The 16,649-nt window shown below is 50.7% G+C and overlaps 1 protein-coding gene across 8 annotated transcripts in view; it reads right to left on the bottom strand.

Annotated features, from left to right (window-relative positions):
• The window catches only part of MAP4 (microtubule associated protein 4), a 142,006-nt gene that overhangs the window by 23,647 nt on the left and 101,710 nt on the right, over nucleotides 1–16,649 (bottom strand). The gene's annotated exons all lie outside the window — the stretch shown is intronic.

The raw sequence follows: 16,649 nt of genomic DNA, 5'->3' as shown, positions 1-16,649 counted from the left end.
TCATCGGGGCAGCAAAACAAAGCCAGTGTTGGGTGTTTCTGTCTCGAACAAGGCAGCAGATTGTTGTGCCGCGGCGCATGATGAGGGCTCGCCAGACAATGGTGCAGCGACTCCAACAGTATCAGGTTGTTTTGAGCATCCTTGGAAAATTGCTGTTTCTATCTCACATTTTCTCGCTTGTCAGCCTTGAAGGGACAGCCTCAAAGCACAGTTCAGCCCTGCTACGAACTCCATTGTTGAAACAACCAGAATAAAACCGGGCCCTCCTCCTGCCTGGGCGATGCTCAGCAGCACAGAGGTTTTGCTCTTGTTGATTTATTTATTTTTTCTGACTCGGGACAAGTTTAGCAGCTTTTTTTCCCCTCATATTGCATTAACCTCTTCCTAGTCATGGTTCCCAAGTCACCTTGAATGTTTTGCAGCACTGTGCTGCATGCCTTTTGCATACAAAAAAAGAGTTATAAAAAAAACAAGCACTAAAATGTCCAGGCTGGCTGCTAGCTTTAATGCAAAATTATTAAGGGGCACTCATGTTCATCTAGAAAGTCCTTTTTTTTGGTAGCTAATCTATATCGGCTCCTCTCTACTGCTCTTCTCCACCTAATTTCAATAAACCTTTATGCTCTCCCTCATTTAACTCGTCAATTTTACCTACAGCCATGCCAGAAAGAGCGACTGGCGTGGGCAGATCCTGCTGCTGAGCAGCCACCTCCTTTCTGGCCATTCAGTGCTTCCGTGCCCCCCGTGCCTGGAGATTTGATTTTGGGGAGCTTCATTTTGGAATCCTGCTTGTCCCAAATACAAAGACACGAGGTCACCTGCCATTGATTGGAAATCACCTCTCAAGTACTGCCTGTTATTATTTGATGACGGTGGTGGAGGCGAAATCAGCAGCACCACTAAACCTCTCGCGCCTCGCAGCCCCAGCGATGTGCCGGCTCAGGAAGCCTCAAGCCGCTTCTTGGAAACCCTGAGCGCAGCTTCAGGATTTAAACTCGGCAGCTTCCTCGCTTGTGATCGAATGAGAAGATGAAATTCATGGTATTTCACACTACCTTGTCCAACACAGGGTTTTTGGAGGTACAACCTCACTGGACACACAAAGGAACTGACCTGAGTGGGCAGAGGGTCTGTAAGAGGAACAAAATTGTTCTTTTTAATGGGAACATATAAATGTGGGTAATGCTGATGGATGCCAGGACTGCAGGGGGAAGCTTGCTGCCTCGGAGGGCTGCAGGATGCTACGCAGCTCCCTTCTGAAGCCTGGGGGGCCTGTGCACAGCCCCAGGGGACTTCAGAGGGGTCGGTTCTTTGCTGCCTCGATGCAAGCCATGGCCCCGTGAGCTCCCCGGGTGATTACGAGGTGCTCGCTCCCACACAGAGCGGAGAATGGCCTGGGAAGATGTGCTAGCTGCAGGACGCGTCGGGAAAAGCTGCCAAACCTTAATCACATTTGCTCATTAGTCTGCAAGAATTATTTAAGAGACTTTTCAGCCTGCCTGTTCCCCCAAGCACGGCAACAGACCTCGGAGAGGTATTTCGAGGACATCTTGCTCCGAGCTGGGACAGCGACCGCTGTGCCAGGGGCAGGAGGAAGGGGCTTGAGGGAGAAACGTGTCCAGTTTCCAGAACTGGGTCCAGTTCTGGGCTCCCTGGTACAAAAAAGACGGGGATCTCTTGGAAGGAGTCCAGCGGAGGGCCACAAGGATGGTACGGGGCCTGGAGCATCTTCCCTGGGAGGAAAGGCTGAGAGAGCTGGGGCTGTGCAGCCTGGAGAAGAGAAGACTGAGAGGGGATCTCATCAATGTCTATAAATACCTGAGGGGTGGGAGACAGAGGGATTTGGCCAACCTCTTTTCAGTGGTTTGTGGGGACAGGACAAGGGGCAATGGCCACAAAATGGATCCCAGGAAGTTCTGCACTAACACGCGAAAGAAATTCCTCATGGTGAGGGTGACGGAGCGCTGGGACAGGCTGCCCAGGGAGGTTTTGCAGACATCAATTATGAGCGAGCAAACCCGATAAGATGTTTCCTCTGCAGTGATATCGGGTGTCCTTCAGAGGCCCCCGGGGCCGGCCGTGGTGCTGCGGGGTGCAGGGACCCCCCGGCAGCCTGCTGACCCCACGGGGCTTCGGGACTTGTGTGTATGGAGCGGGTGATGGAGCCTCTGGGAGGTGCTGGACAAAACAGGCTCTGAGAGAAAAGCTAACGACAGCTATCCTGCACGTCACAGACACTGGCAGTATTTCCCTTGACAAGGTTTCACTCTCACCTGCTCCAGGAGGGGTTTGACAGACGGAGAAGTGCCCTCTCTTATTAAAAATCTCCCCAAATTCAGCAGTCTGACAATCCACTGAACGCCTTCCCACACTGCAGTCGCAGACAGCTCACCCCATCCCAGAGGCTGAAGCTCCACTGGGGACGCCGGGGCCAGCAATACATTAAAAAACATGTTTTTGAATGGGTTTGTCACCAGAGACCACGTATTTGCCGTTACTGGGTGAAGGACCCAGCAAAGGCAACGTGGTGCTCAGATAAAAGTGAAGTCAGCGGGAGCAAGAGTCCCAGCAAATACGGAGCAGCGACTTCTCAGGGGCTGTAAAATGAGGATGCTCTGTGCCAAAGGATGATGCTTGGAAATACAGGCTTTGGGGCCTTGCTATAAAAAGGGAGATGCTGTTCCTTTAGGTCAGGAAAATGACAAAGAGATAACTTGTCTCACACTGTCAGGGCAAGCCATGAAGAGCACGAAGGAGGAGGTTTACACAAAGCGGTCAAAGGACTGATGTGTTTAAGACATCTTTTTCCCCACCAAAGAACAGACCGGAGAGCAGCTACTTTGCCATCGTTTTAAGACCAAAACTGTCCTCCAAGGCTCAATTTTAATTTTTAAACAGACTGTTCTATGGTTGCTTATATACAGCTCAGGAGAACATCTTCTGATGGAGCCCCCGAGCGTCTCTCACACTTAGTCATTCAGCCCCAGCCCGTGCTACCGCACCTACAGAACACCAAGTCACAAGCTCCTGATGTGCAGCTCCTCCTGTGGTTAGCTCTCCTTCCAGGAGTCTTCCTCTCCTTAGAAAACAGGTTAGGAAATTGAATCACAGAGCCACAGATGGGTCCGTGTGGGACCTCAAAGCCCCCAGCCCCATCCAGCCTGGCCTTGGGCACTGCCAGGGATGGGGCACCCACAGCTCCTGGGGATCTTGATGGAGTTTTTTGGATGCTAATGGGGGATTTTCCTCAAAAGCAGCACCAAATGGTGGCAAAAGTCATCGCAATCTGAAAAGAGAAGAGCTGGGCAGTGGGAAATGACAGCGTGGGTGATGCTCAGCTGGTGGAACAGCAGAGCGTGGTGCAGGAAGGCAGGACAAGGCGCCCCGCTCCTTCCAGCTGGCCCAGGTGCCAACTGCACATACGGACAGCTCGGGCAATGCTTCAGGTTTTTAACCTTGGCTCGTCACTCAGAAGGCAATTACACCTCTTGTGAGAGCTCAGCATCACCTCCAGGTCCCGTCGGGTCGGGCTGCTCGCGGCCGGCAGCTTCCCAGAGCAAGGAAAAGGTTTTTCAACACGAGGGAGCTCAAGCAGAGGCCCAAAAGCACTGCGTGCTCTCCATCGCTGGAGACTTGCAGACCTTGCAAGGGACAGATGTGGCCCTGGAGCTACGTGACCTACTTAGACGTGATCTTGAGTCTGGGGTTAAATCAGAGACCTCCGGAGCCCTGCTCCGATCTGAATGACTGTTACGGCATTGTAGAGGAGGATGCCCACACCATACGCAGTTAATCATATGTCTCCTTGAAACCAGGAGCTGTTTATGAATAGAGTAGCCATATATAGTTTTCCTAACCATAAGGAAAAGAAAAAAAAAATCCCCCGTTCTCCAAAATAAATCCCTCTCAGCAGCCTGTGACTCACAATCTAGGGACTACCCGATCTGGAGGGGATGGCTCTAAGTTTTCCATGAGCTTCTCCAACAGCTTTTTAGGCAAAGTAATCATTTAATATTAGAATGACAGGTTGGGAGGGATGTCTGGAGGTCATTCAGCCCAATTCCCGACTCGAAACAGGCTCAAACTGCACCAGATTGCTCAGGACGTGGCTCGGTGGTGTCCCGAGCACCCCCGGTAGCGCCTGCTGTTCCTGGCATTTGACGAGCCACATTCTTACCCCGGAAAAACCAAACAGACTTTTCCTGTTCACAGTTTCTGTCATTCACGATACAATTTGTGTCATTCATAGGCAACATCATACCCATCCCTTCTCCAAGTCCTCTCTCTTCCAGGCTTGAAAGTTAAGTAATTCAGCCGCTCTCCGTGTGAATTTCTCTAGCGTGATGCCTTTGTTTATCACCTTTTTAAGTCGACTACAACCTTTTTGAGGCAGATTTACACGTTGTATTCAGAACAGAAAGGTGTAAAGCATCAAGAAACTGATGCAATTGTTTCCCTAGTTTGATCTCCTTTCCTTTCTGAACTCCCACAATTTCATCTGCCGAAGGAAAGCCACACAAAAGCATCCTTATGACATCCACGTATTACAAAATCCCCACAACAGCAGCATTATTGCTCCTCCTCAGCCAGTGCAGGAACAAACCCGTGAGGGTTCCAGCTCGTGCTACGTGATGCCGAGCGGGAACACAAGGGGAACACACACACAGACCTCCGGCCTTTCAGGGCCCTTCACGAGCAGTGTAGCTGGAGCAGATTTGTCCCAAAAGCTGTTAGGGTATGTGAAAAAAATAAATTAATTGGATGCTAAAGCTTTACACTTCGCGTTTCCTTCCCTGAAAAAGTAAAATCAGGGAAAAGTACTTAGAGAAACACGGGAGCATCTTTTTAAAGTTGCACCACGCAACTGCATGATTTTATGGATGATGGACCTCGCACAGAGCAAAACCCACGGGCGTGTGTCTCTCGTGTGCCATGCCACAGCTCACTCAAGAACTGGCATTCCCCAAAATTCATTCTCCACGTCGAAAGGAACAGGCAAAGACCCCACTGTAATGTGATTTTAGTGGATCTTCAAATGCCAGCAGTGAGCACTCCCGTTTTCTGCTGCTGTGCTAAGCAAAAGCCCAAGAGCAGCAGTGCAGGCTTGGAGCTGGCCGTGGATTTGCAGCTGCATTCAAACACGGCGGTGAATGAGGCCACACGCTCATCCTCCATATCCCCAGCAAGGGAGATTGGGCAGGCTAAGCCGAACTAAAACATCATTCACTGCACCAGCCCCGTAATTCTCGTAAGGATTAGAGTCATCAGCAGAAAATCCATTAAGAGAAATAGATTAAGCAATAAGGCAATGACCATCTTTACTCTCCCTCTTCAGCGTAAACAACCTTGGAAACAAAACCAGACCACGCTCAGCACTGCCTCTGCCCAGATGCTGCAGAGGCACGGCTTCTTGTTCACCCATCCTCCTCCAGCAGGAGCTGCTTCATCGCAAAACTCACCCAGTTAAAGCCTTTCTGTCCGAGGTTCTTAAGATAAAACTATCTACAAAGATACGAAGTCTCAGTTTATGCAGAAATACAGCCCTATCTGCTGTCCCCTCTCCAGAGAAAGCTACACAAAATGTCTCCTGCTTGACCCAGATACAGGACAGGTAAGCGTTTTCTTTGGCACAGAATGCAACTCCAGCAACTTGTGGGTTTTGGCTGATTATCAGGAATCGAGGAACAGGCCAGATGTTCTCCTGGCCTGCATCTTATACGCCCAGGTTGATTTATTGAGGCTATTTTTGACCTGGGAAGGGAAGTCCTAAATCAGAGTATCCTATATCACAGAAGTCCTAAATCAAACACTGCAATCAGGTGTTCATTTAGAGTAACTCACACACATTCTGACTGTAATGCTGTGCTAAAAAATTGATGCTGGACATGAAAAAAGCTGGAACTTGTATTCCTGTCTGTCCCTGAGACTGCTCCAGATGTTGGAGAAGTCTGAGAGCGCTTCAAAGTGACGACCAAGGTTTGGGCATGCCTGGGACAGGGGATCCCGGGCATCCCTTCAGGTACCATAAACGTGCAACTGCAATCCCCCTGCTCCAAGTGCAAAAGGATTTCAAGCAGGATCCCGTCTCTGAGCCGAGCACACAGATAAGATATCACCGGTGATGCAGCCAGTCCCATGTCACACTCCTGCACCTCCCTCCCCTGCAGCCTGCAGCCCTTTGTTTCTTTTCTCGTTAGAAGCCTGATTTCATCTGGCAAGGAACCTTGTCAGCAAGCCACCATCCACCCCAGTAACATCACGGGAACGAGTATCAGTAATTCATTACAAGGTGCTTGGGCTGATTTTTCCTAATCCCATAATGAACTTTAATCTATTTAAGGTGGGGCGACGGGCTTCCCACCCTCACCCCACAGTGACTCCAGTCTTAGGGTCTACATTTACCTCGACCACGACCCAACAAAGTGTGCTGCTGCAAAACACCACGGGAGACTGAGAAATGATGTCGGGTTGCACACCTTGCTTACAGATCGATGGAGAAGGGGTCAGGAAACCAGGACAATTTTCCCGATGCATGTATCGGGCTACCGAGTATCAGAGAGGCGATGATCTCAGCTGAATTTGGTCCAACGGTGCCTGGAATCGCTGATATTTCAGAGTGAAAAGTATGTGAACTTGGAGAAGAATCAAAAAAAAAAAGAGAACAGGCAGAAGGCAAAGGCAGTGGGGAACCACGTCGTTTCTGTGAGACCATCGGAGCTGACATTTTAGGTATGTGCAAGAAATCACACAAGAAAAACACGACGCCGACGTGAATCGAATCTATTGTTAGTGCAGGAAACAATGCGGCCTCTTGTTTGGGGAAGAATCTGCAGTGATTGCTGATGGAACAAGGGAGCAGAACAAGCTCCACAATTCAGCTCTGATCAGTTCAAACCCGCAGCCGTGGTCTCTCGCTTCAACTACCTGCCGTGGGTACGCGAGACTCGAACGGGTATTCCTTCCTGACAGCCTTTTAACTAGGTGTGCTGTCATCCTACTACCCAACTACCCATAAAAAATATTGTATGTACAGTTCTAGGTCACCCTAAAACCAGGAGTGGCAGAGGTTTAGCAAAACAACAACAAAACCCAGAAGAAACCTAGCTGTATAGGGCCGAGGAAAGCTGCTTTGGGCAGCAGTTCTGAGAAATGCCACTCGAGTTATCACATCTGCTTGGGCGATTCTTTCAGGAAATTTGAGGATGAAAAGAGGTTCAAATGATGCAAGTTGTTCCCCCTGAATGTAAGTTCAGGCTGAACAGACGGAAGAGAGAGAAGGAAAACCCATCGCGCAGATCCGTTGGCCATTTTGGACACACTGCCTCGTGGCTGGGAGGAGACTTGCAAGGGGAATATCGAGACCAAAGCAAGGAGGCTGCTGGGGATACGAACGGGTAATTGAGCCGTGAATGAAATGCAAAGGGCAGATTTATCATCGGTTCTACATGTACATGTACAGCCTGGCTGCTTGCCTGGCTTATTAGCAGAGGAGAGGAAGCCGAAGCTCATCGCGAAGTGTGAAGCCTCTCGGAAACATCCAAGGAATTTCTGTCTGTTTCCCTTTGCATTCCGAAAATTCCTTCTAAGCTGCAGACATACAAAGCAAAGCAAACATTTATTGCTTCTGCTGCTGTGTTTCCTTCCAGCAGCAAATAAATCCAGGCTGTTTCTTACCAAGGCAGCACAGGCAACAAAACAAAGCAAACACGACCAATTCCTACCTGTGAATTTTGGAGAAGGGGCTAAAAAAAAGCAGTTACATACAACTCCCACCCCCTTACCTAGGAAAACCTTCGTGCTGCCTGCTAATTCAGCTGTTACCAGACCAGCTCACAGCGAGACCTGTGGTTTTAAGGGCTGTAAATAAGCTTTTATTATAACACAGATCGCAAGAGTGCAAAATTTCCAACCCAAATGCTTAAAGGCCTCGCTGCAAACACCCTTGGGTCACGGAGCAGATGCCAGCAAAGCCCAACACCGCAGAAATCCCCTAAAACGTGGAAGGTGTGCAGCACAAGTGCACGGGAGCGTATAGACAGGAGGGGGAACGCCTGCTTGCGTGCGTTGGTGGTGATAGGACACGGGGGAACGGTTTTAAATTAAGACGGGTGATTTAGGTTGGAAATTAGGAGAAAGTTTTTCACTTGGAGGGTGCACAGGTTGCTCAGGGAGGTTGTGGATGCTCCAGCCCTGGAGGCATTCAAGGCCAGGCTGGATGGGGCTCTGGGCAGCCTGCTCTAGACGTCTCCGCTCAGGCTCTGGAGGATTGATGTCTGCGATCCGCGACGCGCTGCCACCAAACCTGACACTGCTGCATCTCACGGCTGCCAGAGCGACTCAAAGTCTGCGCACCAAGCAGACCGTGAGGGGCAAAGCAGCCCCGAGATAACCAAGGGGGCTGAGGATAAGCCGTGGCGGCATGCCGGAGCGGGGAGCTCTGCGCTGCCGACAGCTCTGGAGGCAGGCCCAAGCATGAGCCCTGGAAATTGGAGCACCTTAAAGAAATTATTGGAGAGAAGTGAAAGCTGTGACAGACAGAACATGACTGCATCGAACATGACTACTGATAGCTGGAAGCAAAACATCGTCAGAGCATCTCCCAGGCTGCCACGCGTCCGGGGCCGACCATTGGGTGTCACCAACACGCCGCTGAAGCAGGAGACCGGCATCTGAGCCCGCAGCTAGCACAGCGCTGGCAGCCTCTCTGCTCACTGCCGTGCAGAGCTCAACACCCCCAAACCAAGCGTTTCGGAGCTGGACCCGGGCAGCACGTCCCTAGGTCCATCAGGTTGTCACCCCCACACCCCAGGTGCCACCACCTCCCCGGGCCGAGCTCACCGGCCGACTGCACACGAAGTGGTCGGACGCAGGAATCCTCCTGCGTGTCTTTTGTCTTTATTCCCCGACACGTTTTCTTTCATCTCCCCGTGAAAGCTCAGGCAACAAAGACAAAGCACGCCGACCCTCCTCGCACCCCAAACCTGGGCAAAAAGCAGGCATGCTGGTTTTTTGGGGGACAGATTGTTCCAGGCTGGAGAAAAGCAAATAACTTCTCTTTTCAGGAATTCTACATCTGGGAAGACGGCCCTCGCTCGCCACAGCACCGCCAGGCAGCAGACCACCACAAATAAAACAATCTGATAATGCCACTGAGGCCCCAGGGGAGGGCAGGATGCGATCAGGAACAGGGAATTGCATTTTGCATCTCGGCACCGAAGTGCTTCGGGAGAGCTTAACTCCAGACATCATTCCACCCGGGTACTGCTCAGCTCCAACCAACACCGAAGGGTGTAAAAGCTTAACCAAAAAAAAAAGGACAATGCTCAGATCTCCGGGGGAGAAGCCGTGAGAGGTTTTAACTTGGCTAACGCCCTCGCTCCTAACAATACGGCCCCGATGCACGCGGGAGGGAGTGGCAAGAGGGTGCAGAACGGAGACCTCTCACCGTGCGGATGCCACAGGCTTCAGCATCTATTTTAGGAGCCCGGGAAGCAATTCGGGGCCGCTGCCAAAACAGCTGCCGTGGAACCAGCCAGGCAATCGTTCTTTATTTCATTTTTGATTTTTTTCCTCCCTTTTTGTCCACCCAGAAACACGTCCTTTGTTCTAACTACCGGAACCCGAACTGTGTCAGCCCCACCAGGTGTGCCGGGCACCCACCCTCTGTCCGCAGCCCGAGAAGTCACTCAGCTGCTTCCTAGCTGCTGGCTGCCTGCTCCCAAGGGAGGTAAAAATTAGCAACATACCATCACGTGGTGAATCTCCTTGCTTGGGAGACGGAGAGCTCTGCACATCGCTGACCTCGATTTCTTTTCTCTCCGGCGGAGCAGTTTTGCTGCCTTCCATCTCGGCGCATTTGCTTTTGGGAGAGTCGGAGCCGGCGGCCCCATCGGGGCCGTTCCTCTTCTCCCCCTTCGCCGCCGCCTCCTCCCTCCCTTTGTCCTGGCCGCTGATTTCAGGGATTTGCTCCAGTTTGCTGTGATACAAACCCGGGCTGCCCAGCTCCTTCCTGGCCGAGTTGCTGCCGCTGCCCCTCTCCTCTCTCTTCTTGGCAGCCGGCTCCTCGGCCGGCAGGGGCTGGGGCTCCTTCACCACCACCAGGCTGGGCAGCCCCGCGCGGCTCTGCTCCGTGCCCGCTTGCTCTTCTGACACAGTCATCGACCTCTTCATCGGGGCGGCCGGCTTCCTGGCCGTGGGGCTGGAGCACTGGCTCAGGCTGCTGTTAGGAGAGAGCAAACCGGTGGCGACGTCTTCCCTAAGCACCGGCTCGGGGTATTTGTCAGCCAGGTTAAGGGTTAGGGGCACGGACAAGTGGGAGCACTCGGACATCGCACGCCTCATTGCCTTCCTTTGGTGGGCAGCCCTGTTCAGAAAATTGCCGTCGTCTGCACAGCTCAGCTTGTCCTCCATCTCTTCCTCCATTTCGGTGGCGTTATTAAAGTCACTACTTTTGGAGTCGTCTTGGGCGAGCTCCACGGTCGTAGTCGGGGGTTCTGGCTTCGACGCAGGTAAGGGGGAAGAAAATCCACTCTGCACGTAGTTGTCGTTAACCACCCCAATTACACAATAGCTGGGGGCTCCATCTTTTTTCCCGGCTGCTTCCTTAGACCCTGAACTGTCAGGCAGGATGGGGTGGAAATTAGGATTCCAGACACTGATCTCCTCCTGTTCCTTCGTGTATTTGCTGGGCTCGCTCTCCGACACGGACAGATTGGGCAGGTTTGGCTCTGGCTGGCACTTGGTCTCCATTCCAGCCTTCCCGGCTGCCTTCTCCTGATCGGTGATGGCTTCATTTTTACCCAGCCCAGAGCAGGATTTTTCAGCTCCTGCCTGCCCCGAATGAAAATCTGTGGTTTTAGGGTTTGCGAAGTTCCCCTCTGCAGAAGGAAACGTTTCCGAAATCAGAGACCAGCTCTCAAGGTGACCTGCAGCTGCCTGGTATTTTTTCCCTTGCACCTCAATTTCTCTTTTGTCTTTCTGAGCTATTTTTAGCTCTTTGTCTAGTTTGCCTTCAAAGAAGCAGAGCTTGTCCTCGTCCGTGAAACCGGCGTTCTTAACGAGCCCGTCCTTAATCGGTCCCCCTGAGTTTACATTCAAGCCAATCTCGTTAAGCTTCCCCTCAGTCCTCTGCCACTCGAATTCGGTTTTGCCGAAGTCTTTCGGGGACTCCATGCAGTGGAAGGCTTCCGAGAAGCTCTCCGGGTTCTTGCTTTTGCACAGCTGGCTGTATTCGGAGAGCGGTGCGGGCTGCTTGTTGGAGAGAGACATCTCCGATGCCTTCGCCTCCTCCCGGAGCTGTGAGGCTGCCGCGGAGCCGAGCGAGCCGGCGCTGCCGCCTGTGACGCCACGCCACGCCGTGCCCCCGCTCGCGGCACAGCTCCCTCCTCCCCACCCCTCCCGAGCTCCTTCATTTACCCAAGGCAGCCACTAGTTCGAGCGACGCACCGGAGGGAAAAGCAGCAGCTGTCGGCTTTTTGTAGGGCCGTAGAGAAAGGCGGTTTTGTAGCAGGAACGGTGGTCGCCGGAGAGATGCTAGCGGGGCTTCGGTGCGCTCGGTGAGGTGGCGTTTCTGGGAGCAGCGTCTCCTCGGCAGCCAGACACTCCTGGAAATCCTGCCGTCGCCCTTTCCCCCGTCAGCCTGTATTATGATCGATGCCTTTACAAGCCTTAATTCCTGCCGATGAGCCACGCAAGAATACCGAGGAACTAAGGTCAGCGTTTTCCTCCCCTAAAACCAGAACAAAACCTCGAAACAAGCCCAGCCAGCCCCAAACGCCCTGCTGCAGGAGGATCTCTCAGAGCAGGGGGGCTTTTGTGTTCAGTGAATTTTAATACCTTCGTTAGGAGCCACCAGTGACAAGTACTGCTGCAGCAAGGGGTTAGTGATTCGCAAACCAGAAATCCCATCACTCATATGAGCAAGTGGACAAAGCCGAAAGGGATCAAATCTCAGCTAGAAGAGGTTTTGTAGTTTTTAATACCACAAACCTGATTTTTTATTTATTTTCTTTATAAAATAAAAAGGAAAAGCAAACATACCTGGCGATATTTTTGAACTGCCTTTTTTTCTGCAGCATGTGATTTACACCTAGCATTTCACATTTCACGTCACTGCTTCAAAACCAGTCTCAGCACACACCAGGTGCATTTGGGCATCCCACAAAGCCTCTACAAGCAGCGTCCTCGGCAAGGCTTTTTAACGGCGATTCCTGATTTCAATATCAATTCCCTGATCAAACCGGGAGCCTGCTGCGAGTGTTAAAGGTCGCTTCCAGCCACTCCGCCCCTGGTCTCTGGATTGCTACGACTGCATTAGTATCAAACTGCAGAGTTGTCTTTTTTTCTTAAGTGCCTGGTACCGATTAATCCTTGACGAAGGCAAATTTTCTCCCCCCGGGCCAGTAACACTGCTTTACAGACACTCACCATTACAGACGTCAATAAACTCCAGCCCAGGAGAAAATGTTATCCTTACAGTTCAAGCAGTAGGACTCCCTGTTACAGCTTCACTGAGCATAGATGTATTTTTACACCCAGAGACAGCAAGCTAGAGTACGCCCCCTGAATTTAACCTGCTGCTGAGAAATGTTACAATCCACACATTTATCTACTTGTATTTAAGCTCTGGGTTTAAGACGCTGCTATATTTAAAAACAATGACTAAGGAACTGTAAGTTATATGAATCTTTCACGACACCCTCTAATTAACCAGAATACTTCCACCCACAAGCTTCACTTCTCAAAAGGCCTCAACAGTGTGATTTTTTTTTTTTTTTACTTTAAAATATTCATGGGTATCTTGCCTAGTGGAAAATGGGACCTTCGTGCAAGGCTTGCATTTGCTCTCCTAGCTGGTGTGGGACTCAGGTTTGCGAGCACTTGCTCGCCCTGTATGTGTTTATAGACTGGTCCCCAAAGATGCAAGACCCCGAAGTCATCCGATCCCGTGTAATTGCTGTTAATCCTTTATTGCTCAGGCAATTCCAAAACTAGATTTTAACAGCAGCTCTGGGGCCACTGCAGACCACTTAAGGCACCGCAGCAGTGGTGAGGGCAAGGCTGGAAAGCTACCTCAGCCCAGCCAGCAGGCTTTTGCTTGGTTCCTTTTTTTTTTTAAATCAAACATTTACCATTTAGAGAAGAGACCAGGAAACCCACATCGATTTAGGGGTTGGTACTTCTGAGCCCAGAGATGCAGAAGAGATTTCCTATCACTGGCAAGAAAAGCCTGACTCATGACATCCCCAAAATACAGCCACCAACCACCACCACTGCTACTTTATGTTCTAATGGGTTTTAAACAGACGAACTGATCCATGTTCAATACCTGCGATAGTCAGGAGCAGCAGAGTGCTCAGCTATGAAAACCTCTGAAGTCATCTAATATTTATTTTCTCAGGACATTAATGGAGGTAATTTAGAGTTCATGCGCTGAGAGCCTTTCAGCAGCTTCATCCTGCCCACAGCACGTTGTCTCCAGACATCCAGTCCCAGGCCTCCAGCCACTACTTTCTCCCAAGTGCATTATTTCTTGACATTTCTTACCCTTCTGCCCCGAAGCTACGTTCTTTTCAAGCGCTCAGCTTTCAGCAAGACCAAGTTTGCCAACACAGGCAACATGCCGCCGGCAGCCCCGATCCTGGAGTTTTGGTCCCAGATCTTCCTTTAAAGTCTTACAGAGCTTAATTTTTCTTACAAATGATAGGAGAAGCGGCATTAGGCAACGAAAGACGAGCAGGAAAGGATGAGTGGATGGCCAGAAAACAGGAGGGCTTGGACAGATTTAAGGAAAAAAATGACTCGGGTGAGGAAGAGCCCTTGCTAAAGAGCAGTCGGGTCAGAAGGGTGAAGTAGAGACTTTCCGAAAGGAAGCCCCACCATTGCTTTTCCCCATAGTCCAACTTTGGGGAGGACTGAATATGCTTCAGACATCACATCTGGGGTTTCACAGCCCGCTCGGCTCCCCAGCACCTTTCATTCTGTGACGTGGCTGCGAGCCCTCGTGAGTGAGACCCCGGTGCAGAGCTGGGCACGGAGTGCCCAGTGCCTGGAGCTTCTCTCAACCCCCCAGTGGTGAGACAGCAGCGGATTTCACACGGGGACGTTATATTTTACCTCCTCAAACCCTCATATCATCATTATCTCCTGGCCATTCTTAAAGGTACATCTGAGACAAGCTGGCCAAGGCAGCTGAGCACATACAGCGCACGTTTCAGTACGAATATTCAACGCCCACAGTCATTTATCCATGCTGCATGGATATTTTGTCACCTGTGCATGCCCCTGGGTGTGAGGACGTCCCTGGGCACGAGGCACCGCGTGCTGCAGTGGCTGCGAGGAGCCCCCGGCCCCGCGCGGGCGCTGAGATCACTACGTCGGCGCGTCAGGGCTTCGTACCCGATCTGCAAGCTTCCAGCTCAGCAGATGAATCAGCCCGGCGTTTCTATTTTTGCTTCACTCCCAGAGCTATTACTTATCCCTCCTAATGCCTTTGCTGCCTTTTTTTTTTTTTTTTTTTCCCCCTAATCTAACACAATCGTTTCTGTGCAGTCCTTTGCACTGGTTTCTAAGGCAACATCACTTTCCAGGATGAGCTACTCCTTGCCAGTGTCTCCAGCTAATGTGCTCTCTAATTAAGTGCTATTACCAATAACGGTCGGTGATCAGGCCGACCAGAGCCATCACGGATATGCTCTGGCCATAAAAGCCCAGAGCACAACGCCGCAGTTCACATCAGCTCGTTCGCAAGGGTGCAAAACCAGCGGCGATGTCTGGAGCCCAAGGTGTGCCATCACCCGCTGAACCCATGCACCTCGCTTATTCTCATGGTCTGGAAGAAGCCCATCAAAAGGATGACAAGGTGAGCCAGAATATTTAGGATTCTGGCCGTTGTGACTTGGAACTACAGGCTTGGCATCTGAACGGTGCGGAGGGTGACGAAACGCAGGCTCACGTTGTACAGGTCAGGCTGTTTGCGGATCAAACCCCATTTAGAATTGAACAGAATACTCGAAGATCGTCTTCAAAGATCATCTAGTCCAACTGCAATTCACTTCAGCATTTACAGATAATATATTAAAAATCCTGATAATCAGCCAAAACCAGAACTTGAGTTGGAATCACTCCAAAACCACTTCAGATATTACCAGCATTGGGTTATCGTACGAGTATTTGATAGCAGAAACTGCAAACAGGCGAAGCAAAGTCACAATACATGAGCAACGAACTGGCAGTGTAAGCCAAGAAGGATGAGATTTCCAATTCAGGTATCCCCAAAAGACGAGCAGCCTCCCTAAGGAAATGTGTTCAATATTCTCGAGCTGGCAGAACTCACAAAGAGCCGTGGTTCTGTTTTGTCCCCAGCTTTTCTTGAACTTCAGAGCGTGAGGAGTGAGCAGGAACTCAAAGAGGAAGAACCAAGCCCTAAGGCGATGGCCAAAGCCTGCGGGTGAGCTCCCGAATGAGACTGCCCAGTGACAGCAGCACAGCCACGGCCCAACGCCACGCAGGAAGAGATGGACGCATGCAGTTACAGCTGGTCTGAGCATTCCTCACCATGAACATGTTTGATGTATTCAACGTAAGACAAAGAGGCCTCTAAAACCCAGCAGCTGCAAGCTACAGGTCTGCAAAATGTCTTCTTTATTTACCTTTTAATTAAGATTGAACCGATACCTCACTGAAACCTTCTGCTGAAGCAGAACCAAATGCAAGCACACAACTGCTTTTTGGAGGAAAAGCAGATAAAAGCAGATTTCTCTTGCTTCATGAACACCTTTAGTACTGAGATGAGAACTGTCTGGTGCCATCGTTTGTGTTTCACCTTCTCATATACCTACCTAGGATAATGAGCAGTCTAATTAACGCAACATGATGTTATGCTGACCATTCCAAAAGGCATTATGAAAATACCACTCCATTATTAGGAAGCACTTGTCCTAAACACTTTTGTAATTTTGATTTCGGCTACAAATCCATACAGTCCACAGCCCTTCAAGTTCCCCTATATCATTAGCTCGTATCAGACAAACCCAATTACAGCGTGGGCTCCCACAGGAGAACTACAGACACTGTACGAATGAAGGGTGGCTGTGGAAATGCTGAACTGCTTTAACATTATAATAACAACAGCATAATGCAAACCAGCCAGGGAAAGAAAACAGAGGAAGGGCTTCATCACGGCTGGAAAAGAAAAGCGAACGCTGTAATTAAGCAGGGACGGCGTTTCTTGCCGTTAAATGTATCCTATTTGCACACAAGGGATTTAGAGCTGTCAAACTGAGAAATACGTCCTGTGTTACACACCGAGATGGTGCCAATGGAGAGCACTGGTGACTGCTGCACAGACAGCTTGTCATCGGCTCCGCTGAAGGCACGGGGGCTGGAAGGATGCCCGCAGGAGGCGGCGAGACAATCGCGATGGAAGTTTTTGAGGAAAGGGGGCAACTCAGCAGCAGATGACCACCTGGACAGGCCCCTCCAAGCCACGTCTGGGAGGATGACCCCGAAACGTAGCTGTCCAGGCCACCAGGCAATTCTGCAGTGAGCTCGTTACTCTGCGAGCAGCCAACCTCCCGGCAGTATGCACTGCAGCAGCAGGCTCATGAAGATGGCCCCTTCCCAAAGAGCTTAAACAAATCACAAACCAT

The sequence above is a fragment of the Netta rufina genome, assembly GCF_964035555.1.
Source record: "Netta rufina genome assembly, chromosome: 2".
Lineage (NCBI taxonomy): Eukaryota > Metazoa > Chordata > Aves > Anseriformes > Anatidae > Netta > Netta rufina.
Note: the sequence above shows the minus strand (reverse complement) of the source record. Positions and strands in the feature narration are given on the sequence as shown.